Raw genomic sequence first — 12,447 nt, 5'->3', positions numbered from 1 at the left:
AGTAGACTTCCTGTCTCCATTTTACATCCCACGTGATATACTCTTCTAGCATCTCTTGAAACCTTTTGACATGTATATTCCCATGAACTAAGCCATAGGTACTATCAACGATCACAATTAATCGGATATCGACCTGCACAAAATCTCTAAACACATATTTGCTAAAGTGTAGTCATCATCAAAACTCAAGAGGTCCAACATGTCCGTTTTTGGGAATTGGCAACGGACATTTACATCCGGATTTTTGTGAAATCCTATACCTTGATAATAGGTAATGGTTATTCGGATCGGTCTCGAGCCCCCGATCCCATTTCGTTCTTGAAAGAACCGTATTTTCGGTGATGACTATCACCTGTGTTCTCAGGATTTAGATCAAGCCTACTTCCTGACGGTCCATTATATTCCCACATTTTAAACTGTTATTACATTATTGTTTTTAATGAGTTTTGAATAAATATGTTTGGTATTTAAAGTTTTGTCTGTTTTGCAATGGAAGCATATGTTTCATTTGCCGTATTATTTCGCTATTAGCTTGTAAAGTTATAGCCGTATTTTGATTCCTTATGAACTAAAGGTTCATAGCCATATTGTGTCAATACGAAACGGTCTTTTAAAAGAGTTTGGACTTGGATAAATTAATGTTTATAAATGGTTACCAAGTGAACAAGGAATTTGATTGGAGATGTTTGTTAATGACTTGTATATAAATATAATAGTTTGTTGGATTACTCAACAATTCAATTATTGACAGTTTTTTTTGATGGGGCCTATCTCTTACGGGAGATAAATCCACTTTCAGCCAACTTTAGTGCGGATGGATGTGCTGCTCATTTATGTGTCATGTGTTGCGATAGCGAGGACATCGTTTTTGGAAAGTTAACTTACCATAATATTTTGACAAATCATGTGTTGTAAAAATTTAAAAGAGTTTAGATATTTTATAATGTATTTACTTAGTTTATAACTGATTTGTAATTAATTGTATTACAACCATGTAAAGTTTTTACATACTCTGATATTGGTTGCTATCGATGCATTCGATCCTTTGTAAACAATATTATTATATTGTTTACTTTGGTTTGGGCTGTTTCACCTCCACTATGATGTATTCGATCCTTCTTACTGGAACGTCATGAGTTTTTCTCTACACATACTCAAACCATTTCAACCTGTTCTCCCGCATCTTTGCAGAAAGAGGTGCAACCCCTAACTTCTCCCTAAACTCCTGGTTTCTTATCCTATCCATCATAGTTTTACCACACATCCACCTTAGCATACGCAATTCTGTTACTTCCATCCTCTGTTCAAAAACCTTCATTACGGGCCAACATTCTGTCCCGCACAATAAAGCCGACCTTATTACAACGAGATAAAATTTACCCTTTAGTTTCTAAGGAATTTTTTTATCACAAAGCAACCTGCTTGCTGCTCACCACTTAAGTCATCCCGCCTGTATACGATTAGAAACGTTTGCATCAATCTCCCCATTACTCTGAATCACCGATCCCAAATATTTGAACTTGGACGTACATGCAATAAAGTCTCCCCCTATGGTCACCTCTGGCTCCCCTATCGATTCTGTCCCACTAAAGTCACATCGCAAGTATTTTATCTTCGTACGACTTATGCGCAACCCCTTACTCTTCAAGGCTTCCCTCCACTCTTCCAATTTACTATTTAACCTTCTCCTTAGTTTTTACGGCCAAAACAATGTCGTCAGCGAAAAGTATACACCATGTTACGAGTTTCTCAGATGGATTTAGAGATTTCCTCCATAATGACCGTAGAAATGAAAGGACTTAGTGCGATCCTTAATGTAGGCCCACTTTAATTGGAAAAGACTCTATCTTACCCACCGGTGTTTGAATTTTAGTCAAAACTCTGTCATACATGTCTGTATTACCTCAATGTACCTTTGTGAAATACCTCTATTCTTGAGGCTATCCCAAACGATGCTTCGTGGTATACTATCATATGCTTTCTCCAGGTCAATGAACACCAGATGCAAATCCTTCTTTCGCTCCCTATACTTTTACATCAGTCTCTCAAAAGACGAATCGCCTCGGTGGTTGATCTTCCCTGCATGAATTCAAACTGGTTCTCTCTAATCACCGTCTCTCGTTTAATTCTTTTCTCAATCACTCTTTCCCATAGTTTCATTGTGTGGCTTAGAAGTTTGATACCCCTATAGTTCCCGCATTCTTGTCCATCACCCTTGTTCTTAAACAGTTGGATAATTGTACTAACCCTCCATTCTTCCGGCATCTTACTAGATCTCAAGATGGCATTAAAGATTTTAGTAAGCCAATGAATGCCCTCTTCTCCTAAACCCTTTCACACTTCAATCGGAATGTTATCAGGTCCAACTGCCTTAGATCCCCCCATCTTTTTGAGAGTTTCTCTTACTTCTGTTGTGGTTATATCACTAATCGACCCATAAACCTGTGTTCTTTGGATGCCCGAAGTTTGTCGACTTTCCTTTATTAGACCCCTAGTCTCATTGAGTAGTTAGGAAAAATATTGATTCCATCTTAATTTTATGTCCTCTTGTCTAAGGAATACTCGTCCACTCTCATCCTTAATGTACATCACTGTTCTTAGGTCTTTCCTCTGCCTAGATCTGGCTTTAGCCAACTTAAAACAATATTTCTCCCCCTCTTTGGTATCAAGCTTTTGATAAAAAGCTTCAAACGCACGACCCTTTGCCTCTGCTACTGCTTTCTTTGCCTCCCGTTTTGCTTCTTTATGCCTCTCTTTCTTTTGTATCCTATCTTCCTCCTTCGTACAAGCCATAAGCTCCTTAAATCTCTTGTTTTTTCCTTTATCTTCATTTTCATCTCTTCGTTCCACCACCCCGACTCTTTGTACACCCTTAGTTTCCTTGTCGACACCCTTAACGTCTCCCTTGCCACCTTACGAATGATTTCTGCCATAGTCACCCACATTTGATTTGCATCGTCTGATATACTTGGATAACCCGACATCTTGATCTTGCTTGACAAGGTTGCGACCTTATCCCCTTTAAGTCTTTCCCACATGATCGTTTCCCTGCCCTTTAACTTCTTCTCGGCAATCTTTCTCCTCATACGAAATAATAATACTAATAACCTATGTTGGGTGGGCATCCCTGTGCCAAACACAACCTTACAGTCCAGGCACGAGCTCCGATCGTCCCTCCGTACTAAAAGGTAGTCAATTTAGGTTGCAAGCCCACCAATCTTGTATGTTATCAAGTACTCTTCCTTCTTTCTAATGTTCGAGTTCGCTATAACCAATTCCTTTCTAGCGCAAACTCAAGTAGGGTCGCTCCACTCTCATTCCTTACACCATAACCAAAACCGCCATGAATTGAGTTATAGTTAACTGTCTCCTTACCTATGTGTCCATTGAAGTCGTCACCTATAAAAACTTTTTCGTCGGTAGGGATGGTATCTATAAGGTCACCTAGGTTATCCCAAAACTCACGTTTCACTTGCTCATCTAGCGCAACTTGCGGCCCATACGCACTAATGATCGATACGACCTCTTCCCCTACCACTATTCTAACTACCATAATCCTTTCATTGCACCTCCTTACTTCTACCACTTGCTTTAGGATATCATTAGCTACAAGAATACCGACTCTGCTTCGTATCTCATCCAAACCTGCATACCATAGCTTGTAACCCTTTAAAACACATGCTTTTTGCCCCTTCCACCTAGTCTCTTGAACACGAGCCACCTGAATCTTATATTTAGAAAGTTCTGTCGCCAACTCCAACGATTTGGCTTATAAGGTGCTTATGTTCCAAAATCCCACTCTTAGTTCAACGTCCTGCTTACGTTGCCCCCTTTGCCTCCCTCCCTGGACCTAATGTTAGGTTACCATACGTCTGCCTTAACTCTATACTCGACTACCCGTGGACCAGCCCAAATGTCAAAGGACGCTGACGCCGTTAACTCAAACACAATCAAGCCAAGAGCCAAAAAAGGTAAGGCTAGAGATACACACTAGGAAGATAAAATAAAATAAAAATAAAGGGATAGATATAAACAAAAAACAAAGAAACAACCAAAAAAATTCACAAAAAAAAAACAATAACAAAACAAAAAGTTTGGTTAGTCATTAGAGAGGAAGAAGACTTATTTTAGAAACTATCTAACTTATAAAACTTTGTTTTAAAGAAACACCCAAACCAATATAAAATGATCCTACACGTAACCACCAAAACCGGGGAAGGGTAAAGAAGAGAACTATAAACAACTAAGGCACACCCAAAATAAACAACTCTTGAGAGAGAAAGAGGTAACGACTAGTTATTCAAAAACGAAGCAGCCCAAACTCTAGCAATTCCATCCTGAAGATATACATCCAAATTGGAAAAAATCCCTCAAAAAAGTACCCAACTTTATTTGTGAAGATGAAGAAGATTGAATGACTTTCAAGGGATTAACCAAAATATTACCAGAAAAAAACGAAAATACCAAATCAAAGATGCACAACAAAGATATTCCGCAATGGAAGAAAATTCAGAGATTTAGCAAAAGACATAGCAAGGAAAGTTTTAAATTTCAACAAAAAGGTAATTAGAAAGGAAAAAAAATAAAATAAAAAATTAAATCAAGTTGCTATCATACTCTAAAAACCTCAATATCAACAATCGAAATTGAAATCCCAAAAAATAGAATAATTAAAATTACCAAAAACCCAAAATTTGTTAGGATAAAAAAACAAATGGGTAGTAAAAATTTGATCAACTAAACCACAATAAAAACAAAAAGGGGGAATTTTTGATAATGAAATGAGGGTAAAGAACGAAGATATAGGGTCGAGTTCCAAATTTCCAATGCGAACTGTGCTTAAGTGTAAACCGTGCAAACCTTATTATTTTTTGGCAAAAACGTGTTATAATTTTTTTCTTGATTTTTATGGTTGAAAAGTAATACGATTTTGCCAAAAAGAAACACTTTTCAAAAACTTTTACATAAAAAAATATTACTTTTCAACCATAAAAATTTCATACAAAATAGTGATAGGTATTTACCAAAAAATAACAAGGTTTACACGGTTCACCCCCCGGACAAGGCTAACGTGTTGTGTTGCAGGAATTCGGGTCACTTCCTTCCACGAATCGTCGCTCCTGATAACGCTTCCACTTACGGTATTTCAAGTGTCTTCCATTTCCTCGTTTTATTACCGAAATAGTTTGGCGCCGTCCGTGGGGATCTTTAATAAAAAGCTATGGCTCCCAAAAGAAACCCAACTCAAACCGCCACCGTGCACAGCACAGATACAGACACTTCCGCAGGTCACGCTAATAATCAAGCCGTGACTCGTCGTGATCTGGACATGCTAGCACGGAACCTCAATCCCGTTTTCTCCGAACAACTCCGCGCCGTTATAAATAATACTCTTACTCAACAACGAATGTTGAAGGAGATGGCAGACCAAATAAAAAATTTGCAGGAACGAATCGAACCCCATCAAGAGATACCAAAGTCTCATGAATCTCAAGATGGGAACTCGAGGATGTCCCACTTCAGTAGACGCAATAAGAAAAGGCGGGAGAGATCCAGGACCCTCACAAGCCTCGACAAGATGAATCCACGAGATGACGAATCTAAAACCGCCTCTCGAGACGCCCGTACCTTCCTAGAAAGAAGGAAACAAAGGGCGTCTGAAAGCGTTAAATCGCTGGTAGGTAAAAGGAGGGAAGAAAGAAAACAGGCACAAGTTACGGGATCTAGCCGCCCCATCAGCCCCATGGTTATGCCACGGAATGAGGCCGGCAAGAGTAGCCTTCCTGAAGATCTCATACCAATAATCTCTCCGCTGGTTCCGGAGATACTGAATACTTCCAACCCCGGGAAAATAAAGATCCCAAACATGGCGGCCTTCGATGGAATATCCTGCCCAGAGGAACACCTGATGGCCTACAAGAACCTGATGTTGTTGTATACTACTAACCTATCATTGTGGTGCAAGTTCTTCCCAACTACTCTTACAGGAGTAGCTCTGACGTGGTACACCTCCCTTCCAGGGGGAAGTATCCACAACTTTGCCCAACTGGAAGGCAAGTTCCTGGGTCATTTTGTAGCATCAAGAAGACAGGAAAAATCAAACTTCCATTTGCTCAGCATCACACAATTGGAAGGAGAGTCCATATCGTCATATTTAAAGAAGTTCCACGAGGCGGTGCTGGAAGTAACTGATTTAGAAGAATCGGTCGCATCAAACGCCCTGATCAACGGAATGAAGGCTCAAAGGCTGAAGTTCCAGTTGGTCGAAAGTCAAGTGAAGACATATGCGGAGGCCATGAAGCAATGTCAAAGCTATGTCACGGCCTCCGAGATATGTCAGGCACATGACCCCAAGAAACGAAGGTCGGAAAAGAAAGATTCAATATCCAATCATCCCTCAAGGAACAGGGAGGAACATTCATCAAGGAGGGATAGAAACTATTTGCCGCGTCGTCCAGAACCCCCGTCAGATATGGGGCCTCCACAATCCAGACACGTATATGTCGCTGAAGGGGAGCCCAGGACGCAGAATTTATTAGATGGAGGCAACGATCCCCTGTTCAACCAGAACAGGAAGGACATATTCTTCGCCATCCGGGATCAATTGCCAACTCCACCTTCTACTACCACCCCCTCTGATCGACGCAACTACAATTTGTGGTGTGATTACCACAAGGAACACGGCCACACTTTGGCCCAGTGCCGCGAACTCAAACGTATGCTACATCAACTGGCCGATGAGGGGAAATTGTCCAGGTTCGTCAACCGGAAGGACTACGACGCTAGAAGGGAAGCAGAAAGGAAGCCGTGGAATCAAAGACGCAGATCCCTCAAGAGGGATGAGGCCAGGCGCGAAAGTTCCAACACACAAGGAACTATCAACATAATTTTTGGAGGATACACTAAAGAATATCCTACAATCCGCGCTGCAAGAGATAGCGTCCACATTCTGTTAAAAGGACCTCCAAAAGCCACATCAAGCGGACCGACTATGAGGTTCGATGCCACGACCTCCCAAACGCTGCAACAACCACACACTGACCCTCTGGTGGTCACCCTCAAAATTGGGCAAATGAAAGTCAAGAGGATACTGGTAGACACCGGAAGCATGCCTGATCTTATAACGATGGAATGCCTAAAAAAGATGAAGTTCGAAGAAAAGCACTTACAACCCCTTGATAAACCCTTGATCGGGTTTGGGGGAAGTCAGGTCATTCCACTAGGCACGATCATTCTCCCCATGCGGGTAGGGGAAAGAAATGAAAGCAGAACCGTGCCCATACGATTCACAGTGGTGGATCTCACATTCCCCTATAACTCCATCATGGGGCTTCCACTCATCAACAAGATCAAAGCCGCAATCTTCCCCCATCAACTCCTGCTACAATTTGAGCGGGATGATGGACAAGTTGGTACCCTCAAAGGGGATCAGGTGACGGCACGCCGATGCCTCATCAACACCTTAAAACGAGGAGCTCCCATCACCCCCTCCAAAAGGGAAAGGGAAGAAGATCCCCCGACGGTCATGAGCGTGTATCCGGAGAACCCTAACATGCACCAAAGACTTCACCCCGTAGAAAGATACGAGGAGGTAGACATGTTCGAAGGAAAACGCATCAAGATAGGGAAGGATCTTCCTGGCCACCCTTACAGAGTTCCGCGACGTCTTTGCTTTTTCCACGGAAGAAATGCCTGGCATCCCTACAAGTATCATGTGCCACAAACTTGATATAAAACCAAGCTATAAACCCGTGAAGCAAAAGCTGCGACATCAGGGAAGAGAGCGAATAGAGGCCGTCCAAGAAGAAGTGGAGAAACTGCTGAGAGCCGGATTCATCAGAGAATGCAAAATATTCCGATTGGCTCTCCAACGTTGTCCTCTTGAAAAAACCCAATGGCAAGTGGAGGATGTGCGTTGACTTCACGGATCTGAATAAAGCATGCCCCAAGGACGATTATCCCCTCCCAAAGATAGATCGTTTGGTAGATTCTACAGCAGGCCACGCTCTACTAAGTTTCATGGATGCTAACGCCGGCTACCATTAGATTCCCTTGGCCATAGAAGACCAGCCACATACGGCCTTCATCACAAATGCTGGGGTATATTGCTACAAAGTCATACCCTTCGGGCTAAAGAATGCCGGAGCTACTTATCAGAGAATGGTCAATAAGGTCTTCTAATCTCAGATAGGCCGAAACTTGGAGGTATACGTGGACGATATGATCACAAAGAGCAAGCAGGCGTCTCAGCATGCCGCGGACTTACGCGAGACGTTCAATACCCTCCGAAAACACCAAATGAGACTCAATCCTAAAAAGTGCGTGTTCGGAGTCACCGGAGGGAAGTGCCTTGGCTTCCTTATTGACGAAAGAGGAATAGAAGCAAACCCTGACAAGATACAGGCAATACAGGACATGAAGTCCCCTAGATCCGTAAAAGAAGTCCAAAAGCTAACGGGATGCATAGCTGTCTTGGGGAGATTTCTATCAAAGTCCGCGGACAGATGTTCACCCTTCTTCAAAACCCACAAGCAGAGCAAGTTCGAATGGACCAGAGAAGCCGAAGAATCCTTCCAACAGTTAAAAGAGCACTTGTCCTCTTTGCCAAAACTAGTTTCGCCATTCAACGGGAAAAGCTGGTCTTATATGTCTCGGTCTCCGAATACTCCCTATCAGGAGTATTAATTGCCGAAAGAAAAAAGAAGCAATTCCCCGTATATTATGTAAGTCACGCCTTTCGAGGATCTGAGGGGAACTACAGCGAAGTAGAGAAGGTCTTATTTGCAATCGTGATGGCGAGCAAGAAATTGAAACCATACTTCCAATCCCACCAGATCATCGTCAAGACCAGCCAACCTTTGAAGAAGATTCTGGAGGGAAAAAACAAATCGAGCCGCGTCACTGATTGGGCTAATCAACTTGCAGATTTCGGCATTGAATATGAACCGCGAACAGCAATCAAAGCCCAAGCCTTGGCTGACTTCATTGCCGAAAGCACTATCCCCCATCATCCTGAATCTAATCAAGAATGGAGGTTGTATGTAGATGGATCCTCGACACAATCAGCAAGCGGAGCTGGGCTGTTGATCATGTCTTCTGCCGGGGTCCGTATGGAAAGAGCGGTCAGATTCGAGTTCGCGGCCTCTAACAATGAAGCAGAATACGAAGCATTACTCATGGGGCTCAAAATCTGCTATGAGGCAGGGGCTAAAGTATTATCCACTTTCTCTGACTCCCAGCTAATAGTCGGACAAGTGAATGGGGAATTTGAAGCCAAAGATGATAGCATGAAAATGTACTTGCAACAAGTAAGAGAATTTGTCAAGAAATTCGAAAAATTCACATTGGTCCACATCCCAAGATCTCAAAACGCACAAGCCGATTCCCTGGCAAAGCTCGCCAGCTCAGCTGAGACATCCACGGCTCGCGAAATTATCTCGGAAATACTTCCCAACCCCACTATCAACTTCATGGTCAACACCATTGATAGATCGGAAATGTGGATGGAGCCATACATCAAATATTTGCAAAATCAGACGCTCCCCCAAAATCAGGCAAAAGTGCTTCAAAAGAAGGCCAGATGGTTCGAGCTCCACGAAGGCACACTCTATAAAAAATCATATACCCATCCCATTCTAAAATGTGTTTCTCCTGAAGAAGGAAACTACATCCTTCGCGAAATACACGAAGGCGGATGCGGCATACATCAGGGAGTACGAACTGTCATTGGAAAAGTCCTCAGAAGCGGATATTATTGGCCCTCACTCAGGAGTGACGCAGAAGCACTTGTCAAACGATGTCTCGAATGCCAGTACCACTCAAAGATAGGAAGGAAGCCCTCTAACTACTTGTCCATCATGCAAGCCGTCCTGCCTTTCGATAAGTGGGGTATAGATCTCCTTGGCCTCTTCCCACCCGCAAAGGGGCAACGCAAATTCATTATTGTGGCTATTGATTATTTCACCAAGTACGTGGAAGCAGAGGCCCTCAGCTCAATCACAGACAAACAAGTATGTCAATTCATATGGCGAAATATCATCACGAGATACGATATTCCTCGTGTGATCATTACCGATAATGGGAGACAATTTGTCAGTAAGAACACAATAGAATACTGCGATAGGTTTGGCATTCAAATTCGATTCAGTTCAGTATCTAGACCGCAAACCAATGGGCAAGTTGAATCAGCAAACAAGGAGATTTTGAACGGCATCAAAAAGAAAATAGAGGGGGTTAAAGGTACTTGGGATGAAGAACTACCTGGCATCCTATGGGCAAGCCGAACAACTGTCAAAGAGGCAACAGGGCATACCCCATTTTCCTTGGTATACGGGTCCGAAGTAGTGCTTCCAGTAGAGATAGGCGTACCCTCCACAAGGGTTACCTACTACTCACACAGCGAGAATGAACAAGGAAAAAGGACAAAGTTAGATCTGCTTCCAGAAACACGGGGGAATGCATTGCTAAGGTCCATGGCCCAAAAACAGAAGATGATCCGCAGCTTCAACCGACTTGTCAAAACCAAACACATTCAAATTGGCGACTTCGTCCTACGCAAAGTTGAAGCCACGGGGAAAATCGTAGATAAGGAAAACTAGGGGCCAACTGCGATGGCCCGTTCAAAGTCATCCGCGTTATCAAAGCAGGGACATTCGAACTAGAAGATATGAAAGGGAAGAAACTACCCCGCCCATGGAATGGAGATCACCTAAAGAAGTACTTCATTTAATAAGATTCGCAAGAGGCCAGTCAAATAATCATTAGTTTCATTCATCCCGCGGCATAGTCGCGTTGTCATGTGCAGTGTTAATAATTCCAATATCAGAAGTTTCATTTTCAGATTATCCAGCTACAACATTCACAAGTATTCAATTATATTCTACTTCCTCTATTAATATTGCAAATCTTATTAAATTCAGTAATGTCCATAAGTCGGACCCCTTGATAGGGGTCCCATAATCAAATTTATTCTAAGTCACCATGAATCAGTGACATCCACAAGTCGGACCCAAAGAGAGGGGTCCGAATATCAAAATTATTCTAAGTAAAAATCTCGCCCATCAGTAACATCGATAAGTCGGACCCCTAGACTGGGGTCCAAAAATCAAAGTTGATTCAAGTTAAATTCAATATTCTCTATTAAATCAAGTATCAGTGACATCCATAAGTCGGACCCCTAGAATGGGGTCCCAAGGACAAAATTATTCCAAGTAAATTTTCAATTTCACCTGGCCGTGACATCGACAAGTCGGACCCTTAGAATGGGGTCCCAAGATCGAAATTATTCTAAGTAGATTTTCGACCGCATGATTCCTCATTTTTGGTCGAAAGAAGCCGCGGCCTGTGAGATAAAACCGAAAAACCCAGCACAATATATTGAAATCAGGAAGAATCATTGATCATACGAATAATTCAGCACAAAAATATGATTCAATTCAAAATTACAAAGTTTCATCAAAAATATCAAGTTTACATTACAAAAATATCAAATATCATCCAGGAAGGCGTCTACATCTCCCTCAGGATCTTGAGGCGGTGGTTGAGGGGACCCGGCCACTCCCTCGCAGAGGCTCGGAGTGAAGCTTATAAATTCTTCAGCGTCAAATGGCTCCACTTCGATCTCGGATAATTCCCTGGATAAGCCTTGGAGGTTTTTTCCCTCTTGGATCAGCAGATTGGATAAATCTAAACACAAACTCTCCAGCTTGGAGAGCGTCAAGTCCTCGGGGACAATCGAGGCTGAGGGAGGAGAGAGAGAGAGTTTATCCAAATCAAGGCATAATGCCTCATTTTCAGCCGCAATGTCCACTCTCTCCGACCACACCCTCGCCTCTTCCAAATCCCAATGGGGGTCCACCAGCACCGCTGACTCCCGCTCCAAAATCGGAGCTAGGTTAGCCAAAGCTTCGTCTCCCTTTTGATTTGCCTTCTGTTGGAGAGAATCGAAGTCGACGCCTAACTCCGCGGTAGCCAGACGGAATTTCTCGTCACTAATCATGGAACCGGCACCCACCATCTCTGCGATCAGAGCCCCCAAGAAACTTGACGCCTCAGGCTCGAGGTCAACCAATCCCTTGCTATCTGCGACTTCCTCCCCAAGCAAAGCTTGCATATTCTCGCCGCGGATAGCAAGGATTGGAATTTATCCGAATCATTCGACACCTGAAGCAGAAGTGATTGATTTTGTCGAACCAGCCTGGCATGGATGTCCATCAGGTGCCCGATCTCGTGGCCGAGGGTAGCCGACAGGTTTGAAGCCGTGTCTAGACTACCAACGGTCCCCTCTAGCTGCTTCCTGGCCTTCTCTCGCCATTGTTCTGTTCTGACTAAGCGCTCTTTTAGTTCGACGCACTTGGCCAGTTTCTCTCTTAAGCACGGCAACTCCTCAAGATCCTCCCTCAGCCTCTTCAGCTCCTCCTCCTGTTCGTTACAATGAGACGTGAGGGC

The sequence above is a fragment of the Amaranthus tricolor genome, chromosome 11, assembly GCF_026212465.1.
Source record: "Amaranthus tricolor cultivar Red isolate AtriRed21 chromosome 11, ASM2621246v1, whole genome shotgun sequence".
In the NCBI taxonomy this organism is placed as follows: domain Eukaryota; kingdom Viridiplantae; phylum Streptophyta; class Magnoliopsida; order Caryophyllales; family Amaranthaceae; genus Amaranthus; species Amaranthus tricolor.
The sequence above is the reverse complement of the archived record's forward strand: the minus strand, read 5'-3'. Positions refer to the sequence as shown.